This window comes from Trachurus japonicus, chromosome 7 (assembly GCF_045865225.1).
Source record: "Trachurus japonicus isolate A0001 chromosome 7, Traja_1.0".
NCBI classification, from domain to species: Eukaryota; Metazoa; Chordata; class Actinopteri; order Carangiformes; family Carangidae; genus Trachurus; species Trachurus japonicus.
Window position 1 is genome coordinate 5,196,571 of NC_140913.1, and position 15,881 is coordinate 5,212,451.

At 42.4% G+C, this 15,881-nt stretch overlaps 1 protein-coding gene across 2 annotated transcripts in view; it reads left to right on the forward strand.

The window, feature by feature from the left end:
• commd7 (COMM domain containing 7) overlaps nucleotides 1–15,881 on the forward strand; it is a 432,536-nt gene that overhangs the window by 74,224 nt on the left and 342,431 nt on the right. The gene's annotated exons all lie outside the window — the stretch shown is intronic.

The following is a 15,881-nucleotide window of genomic DNA, read 5'->3' on the forward strand; positions in this document are numbered from 1 at the left end:
ACTTTAGCTACAGTTTTTGTACCAAAGCCTTTCAAGTACACCACGCTACAGATCAGTGAAGTGAGAGCTAGCTGTAGAATGTGATGCCTCATCATGTTCCCCCCATTGCTCCTCACTGCTTGTGCTTGGTAAGCGCATGGACCTTGGTCCAGTTTGAGTGTAGGTGTTTGGGGCCCGATTTATAGGCTGAAAGCCTTGCTGAGGAAGATAGGGTGGTTGACTGTATTGCACAGCTTGTGAATACTGTCCCTGATGGCTTAATGGAGGCTGTGGATGTGTCCGTGTAGTGCTTTGGCCTTGTGACTGTCGCTGTTCAAAATCTAGACTTTTTTCTACTACATCCAGTAGTGCATGTTTAGCCTGCATCCTACCTCTTGTACTGAGTTTGTTCAGGGAGGGCACAAGACTCAAAACAAAATAATACATTTCGTCGTCTTCTTTGGGTACATGTGGTGGTGCGGGGGGGTTCTGGATGAGAGCAAGTAGTCTGTCCTCCACTGTTGTTGCAGCTCTCCTCCTTGTTTCTCCTGCTGCGCGTGGTGGAGCTCTACTTGCTGTCACACGAGCTGTTTCTGCATGAACTGAAGCTGGCAAACTGGGTTGCCGATGTGGGGTGACTGAAGCTGGCGTGGCAACACGAGCAGGCCCCTCTTCAGGATCCTCCACCACTGGCTGTTCTGTGCAACTCTCGTTCACAGTTGTCTCTTCAGCAACATTAGCAGGCTCCAAACTGCTTTTTGAACTAAAGAAAACAAAAAGTTATTCAGTGCATATTTCCTTTAACAAACATGACGTATGTTGTATTGTTTAAAGTGGAAAAATACATGTAAAAACATAAAATGTAATTTAGTGGACTGTAAACAAACCTTCTGGGCTGTATGTGGGGTAACAGAAAACACATAATTTGGAAATACTTCCACTCCCTTATTGTGCCTCCTGCAGATCCACTAGGGGTCTTTTTGTTTTTGTGGCGGACAAAAGTGTCTCTCAAGTTCTTCCAAAACCGTTTGCAATCATCAACTGAAACAAAGAAAAAGAGGTATTATATTTTCTATATGACAAATACATGATATGGTCTCTTAACTTTTTTTCTTCTTTTCTGCAGGTTCCTGGCAAGTGGGGAGACATTCCTCAGCCTGTCATACAGCTACCGCCTTGGAGCCAAAACCGTGGCAGACTCGGTGTACATGACATGCGAGGCTATAAACAAGCTGATGCTACAGACCCACATCCCCAAGCCAACACAGGAGACATGGAGAAGCATTGCAAGCCGGTTTAGCGATAAATGGAACTTTCCTCACTGCCTCGGGGCCTTGGATGGCAAGCATGTCACCATTCAAGCTCCGAGGGGCTCAGGCAGCTTGTACTTTAATTACAAGAAAACATTTTCAATTGTACTTCTAGCCCTTGTTGACGCGGATTACCGTTTCACCGCAATTCAGGTCGGTGATTTCGGTAGAACGAGTGATGGAGGAGTGTACGCTGCATCAAGGTCAGGTCAGCACCTCTCAAAAGAAAAACGCGTCTTCAATTATCGCTTGTCAAGGGCAAGGATGGTTGTCGAGTGCGCGTTCGGCATTCTGGCTGCACGGTGGAGGGTTCTGTACACAAGAATCAACCTCTTGCCTTCACATGTTGATGCAGTTGTGATGGCGACCTGCATACTGCATAACTTCCTCGCAAACCCCACTGACAACCGCAACTACATCGCAGAAAGCAATGAAACACAGATGCAGCTGCAGCATGTTCGAAATGTGGGAGGCAACAGAGGGTCACGGGAGGCATTTGCTGTGCGTGAGCAGTTTGCAAAGTACTTCAACTCTGCTGAGGGAAGTGTCTACTGGCAAGATAGGATGGTATAGGCAGAGACGAAAAAGCCAATTAGCCAGCCTGCCACTGTTTTGGTTTGGCCTGCAGGCCGCTGTTTACAGATAGGTTCAGAGAACACTGTTCATAGGACAGCAGAGTGTTTCTTGGATTGCTGTATGTTGCTGTACATATGTTGTATTATATTATATATATTATTATATTATATATATGTTTGTCTTTAAACATTAAAAAGTTTTACCATCACATATATTGTGTTTGTGTTAGTAATTGTCCACTTGAAACAAAATATGATAACCTAAACATGGTACAAGGAATTGTAAAGGAAATTATAACTTACCTGGTGCTCCAATGACAGAGGATATTTCCCTCCATATGGCATCCTTTTTTAAGTTGTCTTTGTAAAAACGGTTGGATGGGTCATACAACTCTGGGTGTTTCTCAACTTCTAGAATCAGCTGCACCTCGTCCATTGTCAAGCCTACAGTAAAAAAGAGTGCACTTTATGTGTCTCAACATAATTTTACATCCCTCCATGATGGATTTACAGTACTTTTTTCACAGGTAATTTGCTATGTAGGGGTTGCAAGTGCATTCTATATTAAATGGTATCAATTAACTGGAGTATTTAACTACACGATCATGAATTCACATCCTACAATGTAAAAAAAACCAAAAAAATCATACTGGCTTTGCCTCTGGTACCTGAGGCATTTATTTTAATCAATTTTAAATGTAATATATTCATTTTATACACAGTTCAGAGTAGTTTTTTACCTGTTGGAGGGCCTCGTAGCCTCGCGTCGAGGAAATAAAATAGACCCGGCGCGAAAAAGAAGAGAAACGCCGCGCGACGGCCGCTAGAGTGCGCGCCGCTCACATGGCCGGTGGAGGAGCTTCCATTGACTGAATGGGCGCGAGCTGCTGCGGCTGTCGCGCGACACACGTAACGCGTCGCGGCCGTTCCCAGTGTATTTCAGCCGTTATATTAACACAAATATATCACTTACTTCTGCTTTAAGTTTCACTTTCACTTTTGCGAGTCACAACAAGGAGGGAACAGGCAAAACGGCACTTTAGCAATGGATTATGTTTGTGTTTTCACTTTGAAATGATCCACTGGAAACAGAAACTTAGTTTTGATGTCTTCTGTTAATTTTAATGCAGGATATTTACAGGGCTTCACGCTAGTGTTCATGGGAAATGGAGTCTTCCTTCAGGCAAAACACTACCGCTTTGGTCCACAGGCGCCGCCAAACTCAACCAAAACTGAAAGTTCTTTAGTACTGCTTTAAGTTTGTTGTTCCAAATGTCTTAGGCGTTGATCCTCCACGGCTTACTTTTGACTTGCAAACATTACAAACAGCGTGTTTTGGGTCGTCCTGGGGCAAAGTGAAATAAGTCCAAATCAGCGACATGTCTTGCTAGTTTTTAGCTGTTTTGCTCTGGCCGCGTTGAGCTGCTACGCACCGCGCATGCGCGTCAGTGTGATCAGCTGAAAACCGGAAATTACAACAGTGACCGGCCGGTCACCGATTGGAGCCGATTGGATATAAAACCGGCTTTTTTAATCGGCGGCCGATTGATCGGCAAGTAAAAAATGTAATAAATAAGAAAGCTCCAGTCTCGATGGCGAGACCGCAGGAATTGGCTGGGATATGTTCTTTTTCGTTATATGGGGATCGATACCTGACATTGCCCTGGGCCAGTGGTTAGAATGGTGGGGCCAGTGATCTTCAAAATTTCCCTTATTGTCTACCCCTGACCCAGCCTTCGAAACGTGTACAACGCGTTTAACGTTCGTTGCAAAATGTATTCCTCCATACTGAGTTGACTCGAAATGGGAACTGCCCATTGGTCCGACCTCCCATTGGTTCGACCTCCCATTACTCCGACAAAATACCCACTGGTCCGACCTCCCATTGGTTCGACCTCCCGTTACTCCGACAAAATCAACCACAAGTCGGACCAATAGGAGGTCGAACCAATGGGTGGTCCCGTTAGTTCGAACTGTCATCGCTACTGTGACAAGCTCTTCCATTGATAGGAGCATGCAGCTTTCTCTCTCTCTCTCTCTCTCTCTCTCTACGCACATCACACACATACACGCGCGGCCCAGAATATCACCATATTCAGTCAGAGAGCCAGATCATGTCAGATCGCACACAACCATCATAAATGCTGATCAAGATGTGTAAACTGATAATCAAAGCCCCCCCTCCCAGAGTACAGAGTAAAAGAAATACACTTTTTTTTCTCTCCCCCCCTCCGCTCGAGCACGGCTGAACCTGGCCGGCTTGAGCTCACTTCACGGGCGCGAGCCTGCTGCAGCCACCGCTGCTGACAGCAGACTGAGAGAGAAAAAAAAAAGTAAATTTCGCTTTGGTTAGGTTCAGGCAATGAAGAAAGGAGTTGGTTAAGTTTAGTAAAAACACCAGGTAGAGGCTAGACAGGCTGGAAGCATAATGAGCGTTATATGTTATTAATATGAAGTGCTTGTTTTGCAGTTAATTATGCACATGATCCGTTTGATCCCAGAAAGGAAAAAAGGATCAATGCGCAGCCTCTGTTTCCTTTCTGATTGCGTCCGTCTGTCTGTTCGGAGTGGGAGAGAGAGACAGAGAACCCAATCCACCTGTCTGTAATGTAAGTTTGATTTGATATGAGTGTCAAGGTTTAATTACGGACACTAATGAGCGCGCAGCAGTGCGTAAAAGTCGTGCGTAATGACAGCTCCTCGTTGGTGAAACACAATAAACTGCACTTCTTCTTCCACGTGTGTCTTATTGACAGGTGGAGCCTATATGAATAATGATATAAATGCATAGTGAACGGTAAGAATGGAGAGTTTGACTAATAACTAGTCCAGTTCGAACTAATGAGGACCTCCCATTAGTTCGAACTCTCATTACTCCGATTGTCGGACCAATGGGAGTTCGAACCAATGGGAGGTCGAACTAATGGGAGGTCGGACTAATAGGAGGTCGGACCAGTGCCATGGACCCCTCGAAATGACGTCATTTAGGACATTTTTGCAGCCTAAACAGTCCTTTATTGAATTTGCCTGAGGCTCACTCTCGCGTTCACGTGATTCACGCATGCATCGTGCCCGACACAAACAGGTCCATAAAACTACACAAAAACCCTCTAATATTCCTTCCTAAACCCCCAGAAACATTAACTGCGTTTACATGCACTTCAGTACCCCGATTTCAATCGGGTTTTTTAAGTACCCCGATTATTGATCAAATTTGGGGTATGGTGTTTACATGAAGTTAGAGAACCCCGGTTATTCAGTATCCCTGTATACATGATAAATACAGTATCCCGGTTTCTGATTACTGCGTCTTACGTGCGTATGTGTGTTTAATTCATGTTTATTATTTACAACAGGAAGCGCAACTAGGAAATATGTAGGTCCGAAAATGTACAAATTAAAAATGTTGCCATGTTATATAACTTAATAAAAGAAAGGTAAATTCAATGCAGACTGATCGGTTCATTGTAAAACATGCTTTAATTGATGTAAAAGTGGTGATTTCTGTACACATAGGTGACAGAGCCTCCAGGCAGCGCTGCTCCTCCAATACACACATGAAGCTTCACTTTTCATTCAAACAAACTAAGGCAACTGCCACAATTATTAGATTTCATCAATGAGACCAGCATTTATCTCCTAAAAAGAATATAACCAGCCGACAGTAAACATCTAAAAACCCTACGGGTAAGTTAATCAGCGATCGTTTTCTCCACCGAGGTGACGGAGTAGTCTGGCCGGCGAGCACGTCAGGAGATGGGGTTGCTGTCTCTGTGATGTCCCGGTCACAGCTCACACACGGGGAGCTTCAGTCCTCCGAAAAACGTCGTAGCAAACAGCCGTCATTTGGATAAACCGACCGCACATTGGGGATCTAGACAGTTACTTTCCCGCATGAAAAAAACTAACAAAAAAAACTTAATAGTCTCCTCGTCGCTCAAGAATGCGCTCTTGTTGTCGCCGCCATTTTGTACGTATCTATGGTAACGGTTACGTCAGCTGGCTGAGCAGCTTTCAGATATCGGGGTACTGTGTTTACATGCTCCAGTATCCTGATTTCTTTTGGAGTTCTCAGAGCAGCAAAATCGGGTTTCTCAAAATCGGGATATGAGCTTATCCCGATTTCTGGAATCGGGAAATGGTGTTTACATGCGCAAACACAAATTCGGGGTACTTAAAAAACCCGATTGAAATCGGGGTACTGAAGTGCATGTAAACGCAGTGATTGAAAATACTTTTAAACACTTTAGACCCAATGGTTTGTTTGAACATCCTTTGGCTATTTGTCTTGGTATCACTGGGGTATGAACAATTTTGGACAATAAACACCTTTAACAATGTAACTTTACTTAAATAAATTGGTCATGGCTCCAGACTTTCCCCCATGTCCTATTTATGCCGAATCTGAGTTACTAACTAATCTGTAACTGAAAAAAATCCATAGTATGGTGGAACAGTTTGAAAAGCTTTTTCACCTCGGGCTTTAAAGCAGCCTCCAGGGAGCAGACTCACCTCTGTCAGAGAGATGAATCAGACATGAACCTAGAACAGCTGTGTGTGTTCAGTGTATCATTCTGTAATGATCCATCACATCTTGTAAAAGGATCATGTTGGATGCCTCCCTTTAGATAAAACCCTCCTCTAAATGAATCTGTGTTGTCAGTCATGTTGAAATGGCTGAACCTCAGCATCCTGACTGTGACTGTAACCTGAGCTTAATAACTCCCCTCCCTACACACACACACACACACACACACACACACACACTCTGCAGCCCATAATTTCACCTTCAGAGGTACCTATAATCCCCTCTCTCCATTTTGTTGCCGGGCTCCTGTTACTTAGCTACCAGTTTCCACGGTTGCTTGGGCTGATGGGGGTTACCTTGGCAACCATACCCATCCCATTGTGTGGCAATCCAGTCATGGTGGGCCTGTCCCAAGGATACACACACACACACACACACCTACACACCTATACACACACACACACACACACACACACACACACAGAGGGATAACATTATCCCAAGGCAACCCCCTCCCCCCTCCCAGTGCCCCATCGGCCCATGTCTCCCAACACACACACACACACCCACTCAGCACACAGCTTCAGCTCCAGGCAAGGAGGATTGGATCGTGCCTTATACAAAGACACACACGCACGCACACACACACACACACACACACACACACACACACACACACACCCATTAACAGCTTCAGGTTGTTGTTATATTTCAGCACGAAACTTGCAGCCTTCCCTTCACCTGTGGAGAATACTGCTCCTCTGTGTGTGTGTGTGTGTGTGTGTGTGTGTGTGTGTGTGTGTGTGTGTGTGTGTGTGTGTGTGTGAGAGAGAGAGAGAGAGAGAAATCGTACCTTATCAATAGTCTCACCTGTTTCCAACCCACCCACCATGCTTATTAGGGCCACGGGCAATCGCACCGGGCACTGGTCCCAACAGCTATGAAATAGCTGCAGGGACCAGGGACCAGTGCCCGGGCACTACTGTTATTGTGTGGATTTTTTCTTATTAGTGTGACTGCTGGAAGCAGTCACACTATTGTTCTTCTGTTCGGCCATTTTCTTCCGCCTTTTTACGGTCTTCTTCTAGTCCTTCATACTTTGTGCTATTTCAACAATTCATATATCAAAACGTGCAGCTTCTGTTGCACTTTATCGGCATTACTTTTCTCTTTTTAACTATTTATACTTTTTCAAATATTTAACTTTTTCTGATTTTTTTCAGCTTTATAATGTGTGTGTATTGCGTCTAACGAGCAGAGCTAGAGTGTAGAGAGGCAAAAAAACATTCTAGAGTTTTTCTGGCTAAACTGTCAGCACGGCCACAAATTAAACTCTAGACAAATTATTTTCTCCAGTTTTGTAGCCACACTTGTCTTCTGGCTAAAATTCTGGTCAAAAATGCAAAGAGACTTAGATAATAATTTAAAATATTTTTTAACTCATTGAGTGCCAACCACGTAATTTCTCGTTTTTCGTTCCCATGCGTTGAGTGCCAAAAAACGAAATTTTTCGTTTTTTGCTTTTTTTTTAAATTATGAAAATAGACACTTTAATACACATTATATGTAAATTTGGGGACTCTACGACGAGGAGAACTGAAATAGATGACGATCAAAGTCACATGACAGCTCATGATCTGGAAGTTTTTATCATAACTCAGCTTCTGCAAACGGAGTTCTGCATGCAGATGCAGCGCAGCTGCGCCGCAGCTGCTCTGCTCTCACCCGCGAGGCTGCAGCAGCTGGGAGCTGAACCAGGAAGCTCTCAGCCGACAGTCCCGCCCGGTCTTCATCTGGAGCAACACCGTGTCCTCCCCAAAGTCCTCCCGCGGTAAAATCTGATGGTCTCTGGGTCAAAGCAGACCGGCACCACCGACCCGTATCACAGAAGGACCACGACCACCGGCGGGACCGGTGTTCGCGAGCCGCTGTGGCCGGCAGAGCCTCACGTTCCGCGGCGAGAGGCTGTGACACGGCACGGTGCGTCTGTGTTATTGTTGTTTAGTGGCGCCCCCCCCGCCCCCGATGGTGGTTTTGTGAATAGAACAACAATTGTTGTGTATATTTATCTTATACGAGCCCTTTGATCCAGAAATGCGAGTGTGAGAAGAGCGACAGACACAAACAGCGCACCTTTCATAAAAGACGCTCTATCTCCTTTTCTAGAAAAAAAGGAGGGATTTTGGTGAAACCCAGCCATGTTTAGCTTGACTTTTCTCAGGAACGGAGGCACGTAGAAACAAACGGTTTGTGGCCATTTGAAGGATAAAGTTAAACCTTTCAAATGAGCCACAGTATGTGTTGGTGGCAATAATATAGAATACACTATGGCTCTAAAATAAAAAGTCAAATATGGTCTAATTTGCCGGTACACTTGACTAAAACTTTGGAAAGGAGCGCGGCACTCAATGAGTTAAATGCAGCCAGGGAGCTCTCTGCTCCCATTCAGCTCAATGCATTTTTTTCACATCAGCAGGAGAAGGAGCTCAACTTTGTAACTTGCCGTTAAGTGCTTTTTAATTCATTTTAATTCACCAAAAAATAGTCACAGGTCACAAAAAAGTCCTCTTCTTACTTGGTGTGGCTAATTTATACTAATTACTCTTTATTTTAAACATCATTGAAAAATCTCACATTCATCAAAGTCTCAACCTCTCTTCTTCACAACTCCACTGTAGTGTAGGGGTTAGGGTGGATGCTTGCCAACCCTAAGGTCACTGGTTGGAATCCAGGGGAAGAACTCTTGTTATGTTATGTTGAATTCTGCTCTCCTCCCCCGCCTTCAATTGGTTACAGGTGTTTGTTATCTCCTTGATTACTCGTACCAGTTTGCAGCACATCATCACATTACAATGAATGACAACAGTCTTGAAAGCAGTGTGCTCTCTGTAGCCGAGTGGCAGAGTAAAGGTTTAGTGATCATATGGTCATGGGTTCGATTCCTGCCTCAGTCATTTCACATCATTGCTTGACTTTTGATTCCAATTATTCAGCTGTCATTGGACAGTCTTTGATTCCTCATAGTATAAAGCTCATTGTAACTCAGGTTCTCTGTGGCCATATGGTTAGTGTGTTAGGTGTTGTGCTATTTCAACAATTCATATATCAAAACGTGCAGCTTTTTTTGAACTTTATCGGCATTACTTTTCTCTTTTTAACTATTTATACTTTTTCAAATATTTAACTTTTTCTGCAAATTAAACTCTAGACAAATTATTTTCTCCAGTTTTGTAGCCACACTTGTCTTCTGGCTAAAATTCTGGTCAAAAATGCAAAGAGACTTAGATAATAATTTTAAATATTTTTTAAATGCAGCCAGGGAGCTCTCTGCTCTCATTCAGCCCAATGCTGAGAGTTCTCCACAACTCTGTCTGTAGTCCAGTTGGTTACAGGTGTTTGTTAAGAGACGCATTAATTGCTTCTGCCACCGTTTGCAGCACATCATCACATTACAATGGCAACATGCTTATGTCTGTGCTCTCTGTGGCGAAGTGGCAGAGTAAAGGTTTATTGATCATGAGGTCATGGGTTCGATTCCTTACTTTTTTTTTTAAGCAGAAGCCAGTGATCCTCTTATCAAAGGTTTTCTTTACCCCTCACATACTGTCTCTGTCTGTAGCCTAGTGGTTAGCTTGCTGGTCTGGAGACCTGAAGGTTGCTGGTTCAAATCTTGCCTCAACAACAATTATAGTGAATTATTTTCCCAGTCGTCCTCTGTTGACTTCTGATAACTTGCTTCATGTTGAAACTGCTGCTCTCAGCCTGAAATTCACAGAAATTTTCATTCTAAGTCATTCAAGCTTGACTCTCAAGCTTTCTTGATGTCAGAGTGAGACAGAGTGCAGCTCATCAACAGACAACAGTCTCTGCAACTGTGTGTGCACTGTGGCCTAGAGGCAGAGTGGAAGTCTATTGACCATGAGGTTGTGAGTTCGAGTCCGACCTTGGTCAAACATTTGTATGGTGATCACTGCTTGCACTATTTGCTAATTCTGCAACAGCGTTCAGCTGCTGTCAGCAGTCACACCATTTCCATTCTTGGAAATGCCTTTTCTAGTTAGTGTGACTGCTGAAGCAGTCACACTATTGTTCTTCTGTTTGGCCATTTTCTTCCGCCTTTTTACGGTCTTCTTCTAGTCCTTCATACTTTGTGCTATTTCAACAATTCATATATCAAAACGTGCAGCTTTTTCTGGACTTTATCGGCATTACTTTTCTCTTTTTAACTCTTTATACTTTTTAAAATATTTAACCTTTTCTGATTTTTTTCAGCTTTATAATGTGTGTGTGTTGCGTCTAACGAGCAGAGCCAGAGTGGTGTCAGAGTGGATAGAGGCAAAAAAACATTCTAGAGTTTTTCTGGCTAAACTGTCAGCACGGCCACAAATTAAACTCTAGACAAATTATTTTCTCCAGTTTTGTAGCCACACTTGTCTTCTGGCTAAAATTCTGGTCAAAAATGCAAAGAGACTTAGATAATAATTTTAAATATTTTTTAAATGCAGCCAGGGAGCTCTCTGCTCCCATTCAGCTCAATGTATTTTTTTCACAGCAGCAGGAGAAGGAGCTCAACTTTGTAACTTGCTGTTAAGTGCTTTTTAATTCATTTTAATTCACCAAAAAATAGTCACAGGTCACAAAAAAGAACTCTTCTTGCTTGGTGTGGCAAATTTATACTAATTTCTCTTTATTTTAAGAATCATTGAAAAATCTCACATTCATCAAAGTCTCAACCTCTCTTCACCACAACTCCACTGTAGTGTAGGGGGTAGGGTAACTGCTTCCCAACCCCAAGGTCACTGGTTCGAATCCAAGGGAAGAACTCTTGTTATGTTATGTTGAATTCTGCTCTCCTCCACCGCCTTCAATTGGTTACAGGTGTTTGTTAGCTCCTTGATTACTCATACCAGTTTGCAGCACATCATCACATTACAATGAATGACAACAGTCTTGAAAGCGGTGTGCTCTCTGTAGCCGAGTGGCAGAGTAAAGGTTTAGTGATCATATGGTCATGGGTTCGATTCCTGCCTCAGTCATTTCACATCATTGCTTGACTTTTGATTCCAATTATTCAGCTGTCATTGGACAGTCTTTGATTCCTCATAGTATAAAGCTCATTGTAACTCAGGTTCTCTGTGGCCATATGGTTAGTGTGTTAGGTGTTGTGCTATTTCAACAATTCATATATCAAAACGTGCAGCTTTTTTTGAACTTTATCGGCATTACTTTTCTCTTTTTAACTATTTATACTTTTTCAAATATTTAACTTTTTCTGCCACGATTCCTTACTTTTTTTTTAAAGCAGAAGCCAGTGATCCTCTTATCAAAGGTTTTCTTTACCCCTCACATACTGTCTCTGTCTGTAGCCTAGTGGTTAGCTTGCTGGTCTGGAGACCTGACGGTTGCTGGTTCGAATCTTGCCTCAACAACAATTATAGTGAATTATTTTCCCAGTCGTCCTCTGTTGACTTCTGATAACTTGCTTCATGTTGAAACTGCTGCTCTCAGCCTGAAATTCACAGAAATTTTCATTCTAAGTCATTCAAGCTTGACTCTCAAGCTTTCTTGATGTTGACAGTGTGCAGATCATTAACAGACAACAGTCTCTGCAACTGTGTGTCCACCGTGGCCTAGAGGCAGAGTGGAGGTCTAATGACCATGAGGTTGTGGGTTCGATTCCGACCTTGGTCAAACACTTGTATGGTGATCACTGCTTGCACTATTTGCTAATTCTGCAACAGCGTTCAGTTGCTATCAGCAGTCACACCATTTCCATTCTTGGAAATGCTTTTTCTAGTTCTGAGTTCTTCTTCCCTTTTTTGGACTTCTTCTAGTCCTTCATACTTTGTGCGATTTCAACAATTCATATATCAAAACGTGCAGCTTTTTTTGAACTTTATCGGCATTACTTTTCTCTTTTTAACTATTTATACTTTTTAAAATATTTAACTTTTTCTGCTAATTTTTTCCCATAGGAATGCATTGAAAACATCTTCAAACTTTTAAAATTTTCTTACTACTTTGAACCTCTAAAACGTCAGCATACTTTCTCCCACAGACTCCATTTGACTTTTAAACTGTAGACAAACTTTTAATCTATTCACATATTACTCAGCTTATTAATATCTTCAACAGTTTCTGATATGTGGCCGTTTTAAAATCATTAAAATTTTCGACAAAATCCAACTTTATAATGGTTGTGTATTGCGCTTAACGAGCAGGGCTTAGAGTGAGTGACATCATCGCTAGAGTGAGAGGGATCGAAAAAACATTCAGGATTTTTTCTGGATAAATTGCCAGCACGGCCACAAATTAAACTCTAGACACATGATTTCCTCACCGGTTTGTAGCCACACTTGTCGTGTCTCATTTAATGTGCTCAAAACAGCAGACAGACTTACAGAATTGTCTCAATGAGCCTAATTGTGCAGCTAGACCCGCTCCAGTGGCTCATTGACTTCAATATAAAAGTAGGAGCTGATTTTTTTAGAAAAGCAGAAATGCCCCCCTTTTCTACCTTGCGATCCTGAGAAAAGTTTTTGCCCTACAAACATTTAATGCACATCAATGTGCTCAGGAAGGTCTCCTCTCCCAGTAGTCATGGCCACATTCTGATAAGAGTTACGGTTCTCTTTTTATGGGCTGTTTTCGGAAGCTGCACAGAGCTCAAATCTCTCTGCTCTGCTCTGCTCTGTGTGCAGTTGGTCCAGCTGTAGTGGCCAGCTCGTTATCATGTCTATTAATAGAACAAGTGCAGGTGCAGCCTGGCCGCTCGTTAAGATGTTTTTAAACACAGCCCCACACACACACATGATAAACCAGACTGACAGAGGATGTCCACGCACAAACACAGGCATCACACTCACACAGACAGACACACACAGACGCTCACACACAGTCACACATGCACACATACACAAACAGACAAACACACAAACACAACACTGTTCCACACAGTAAAATGTAAGCATGGTCGTCGCCATGGTAACTTCTGAGGGCAGGCTGCCACACAGGTGTAATCAATCAGATCATTAGGGAGAGAGGAGTTCTGTGGCGCTTATCAACAGTTTTACTTTCTGCACATTTACACGCAGACAGAGACCGTCAGACTCACACACCCAGACACACACACACACACACACACACACACACACACACACAGGTTTTCAGCTCAAATTCATCAGGCTCTCAATTATTTTATACTTTTGATGTAAACATCTCCAACAATTTATATTTTTCTCATGAATTTAAGTTCAGACGTTTAGTCTTTCCAACTCTATTAATAGTAGTACAATTACAGGTGGAGCCTAGGACATAGGATGCAGCTTTTAACATGCGTCCTATCTATCTATCTATCTATCTATCTATCTATCTATCTATCTATCTATCTATCTATCTATCTATCTATACCCCTCCCTATTTTTTAACCCCTCTGATCGATCGATCGATCTATCTATCTATCTATCTATCTATCTATCTATCTATCTATCTATCTATCTATCTATCTATCTATCTATCTATCTATCTATCTATCTATCTATCTATCTATCTATCTATCTATCTATCTATCTATCTATCTATCTATCTATCTATAAACCCTTTGTCTCTCTTTTTCTTTCTTTCTTTTACTCCTTCATTTGTATTTTACATAACTTCTTTCTATCTTTCCCTCCCTATCCATCCATCCATCTACCTCTTTCTATCTATCATCCCCCTCTCTCTTTTTCTTCTTTCTTTCTTTCTTTCTTTCTTTCTTGTTTCTACCCCATTTCTTTCTTTCTTTCTACTGCTCTCTGTATATGTCTCTCTTTCATTTATCCACCCCAATATCTTTCCTTCTTTCTTACTACTCCTCTGTCTCTTTCATTCATTCTCTATTCTCTTTATGTTCTATTATTCTGCTTTTCTTACCTTTTTCTTTCTCTATCTACCCTTCTCTCTGTGTCTTCTTTCTTTCTGTCCTTTTGTTCTTTCTTTCTTTCTCCATCTACCCTTCCCATTTTCTTTCTTTCCTTCTGTCCTTTTCTTCTTTCTTTCTTTCTTCAGCTCATTCAGCTTTGTTTCAACAATTTCTTCAGCTCATTCAGCATTGCTTCCAGCATTCACACCATTTCCATTCTTGGAAATGTTTTTTCTAGTTATTATTATTTTTCCACTTCCGGCCGACTTTCGATTCGCATCTAGTTGCAGGACATATTATATATCAAAACGTGCGGCTTGATCGGGATCGCTGTGCTATTACTTTTCTCAACAGTGTACGAATTTTTCGCGACGTAAGTCGCGATTTACTGCGCAAAATTTTTGCATGTAAGTCAATGGGACGGGCGGAAAAAAAAGACCAATCATTGGAGTTTAACAAATGTCTACTGCTCAGGCATACTTTCACCTAGAGACTCCATTTAAACTTTAAACAGTAGACACAAGTCTTGTGTATTGTCGTATTACTCCACGTTTTGATAGGTCATATAGTTTTTGATCAATCCCTGATCAATGACCATGATCATTTTTGGAGAAATTATGAGATTATAATGGGTGTGTATTGGACAGAATGTTCGTGTCAGAGTGCGTGACATCATCGGTTAGAGTGGGAGAGAGTGAAGAAACATTCTGTATTTTTTCTGGATAAACTGTCAGCACGGCCACAATTTACACTCTACAGACATAATTTTTTCAGAATTTGTAAGACAAACTTGTTATCTCTCATGTCATGTGCTCAAAATATCAGAGAGACTTACAGAATTGACAGAATCAGCCTCTGAGTGCGGCCACGTCTGTCCCTGCTCCTCATTGAGTCCAATACAAATATTTTCTGAGAGGAGCAGAACGGCCTGATGTTTTAAAACTGCCAGCGTCGCCAAAATATTTACTGTAGAAACACCAAATCGTACCGAAATTTTCAGTAAGTCCTTAGAGCAACGTTGATCTGTGTTTTGTTCTGATAGGAGTTACCGTTTTCTCATGCTAGGCCTAATTGTGAGACCGGTGCAGAGGCAGAAAATGGCTCTTTTTCTCCACGTTTCTGTCTGTCTCAGCCTGCGGGGGCCCCTATCGCCGTGGTAACCTCTTTGATCCTCAGGCCAGAGCTCGTTAACTTCATAAACAATCCACCTGGCGCTCGTTTAAATGTTTATAAACACAGACACAGCTAAATCAGACTGACACAGGATGCAGCTACTAACTAACTATGTGTCAAGTCAGTCACACACACACACACAGACTCTAGAGCCAGCTTCATGTGATTACAGTTACACACACACACACACACACACACACACACACACACACCTACACACACACACACACACACAGTTAACCTAATGTGGTTACAGCTCCTCCATATCAGTGCTTATAGAAAGATGATCATGTGTCTGTCTGATCAGCTCTGTCTTGACCTTAAGATCGTGGGTTTGATTCCATGTTGAGAGAGATGGCACAACCGCAGTAGCTCCCGTGGCCCATTCAAAATTTCCCGAGAGGAAATTTTCTAGT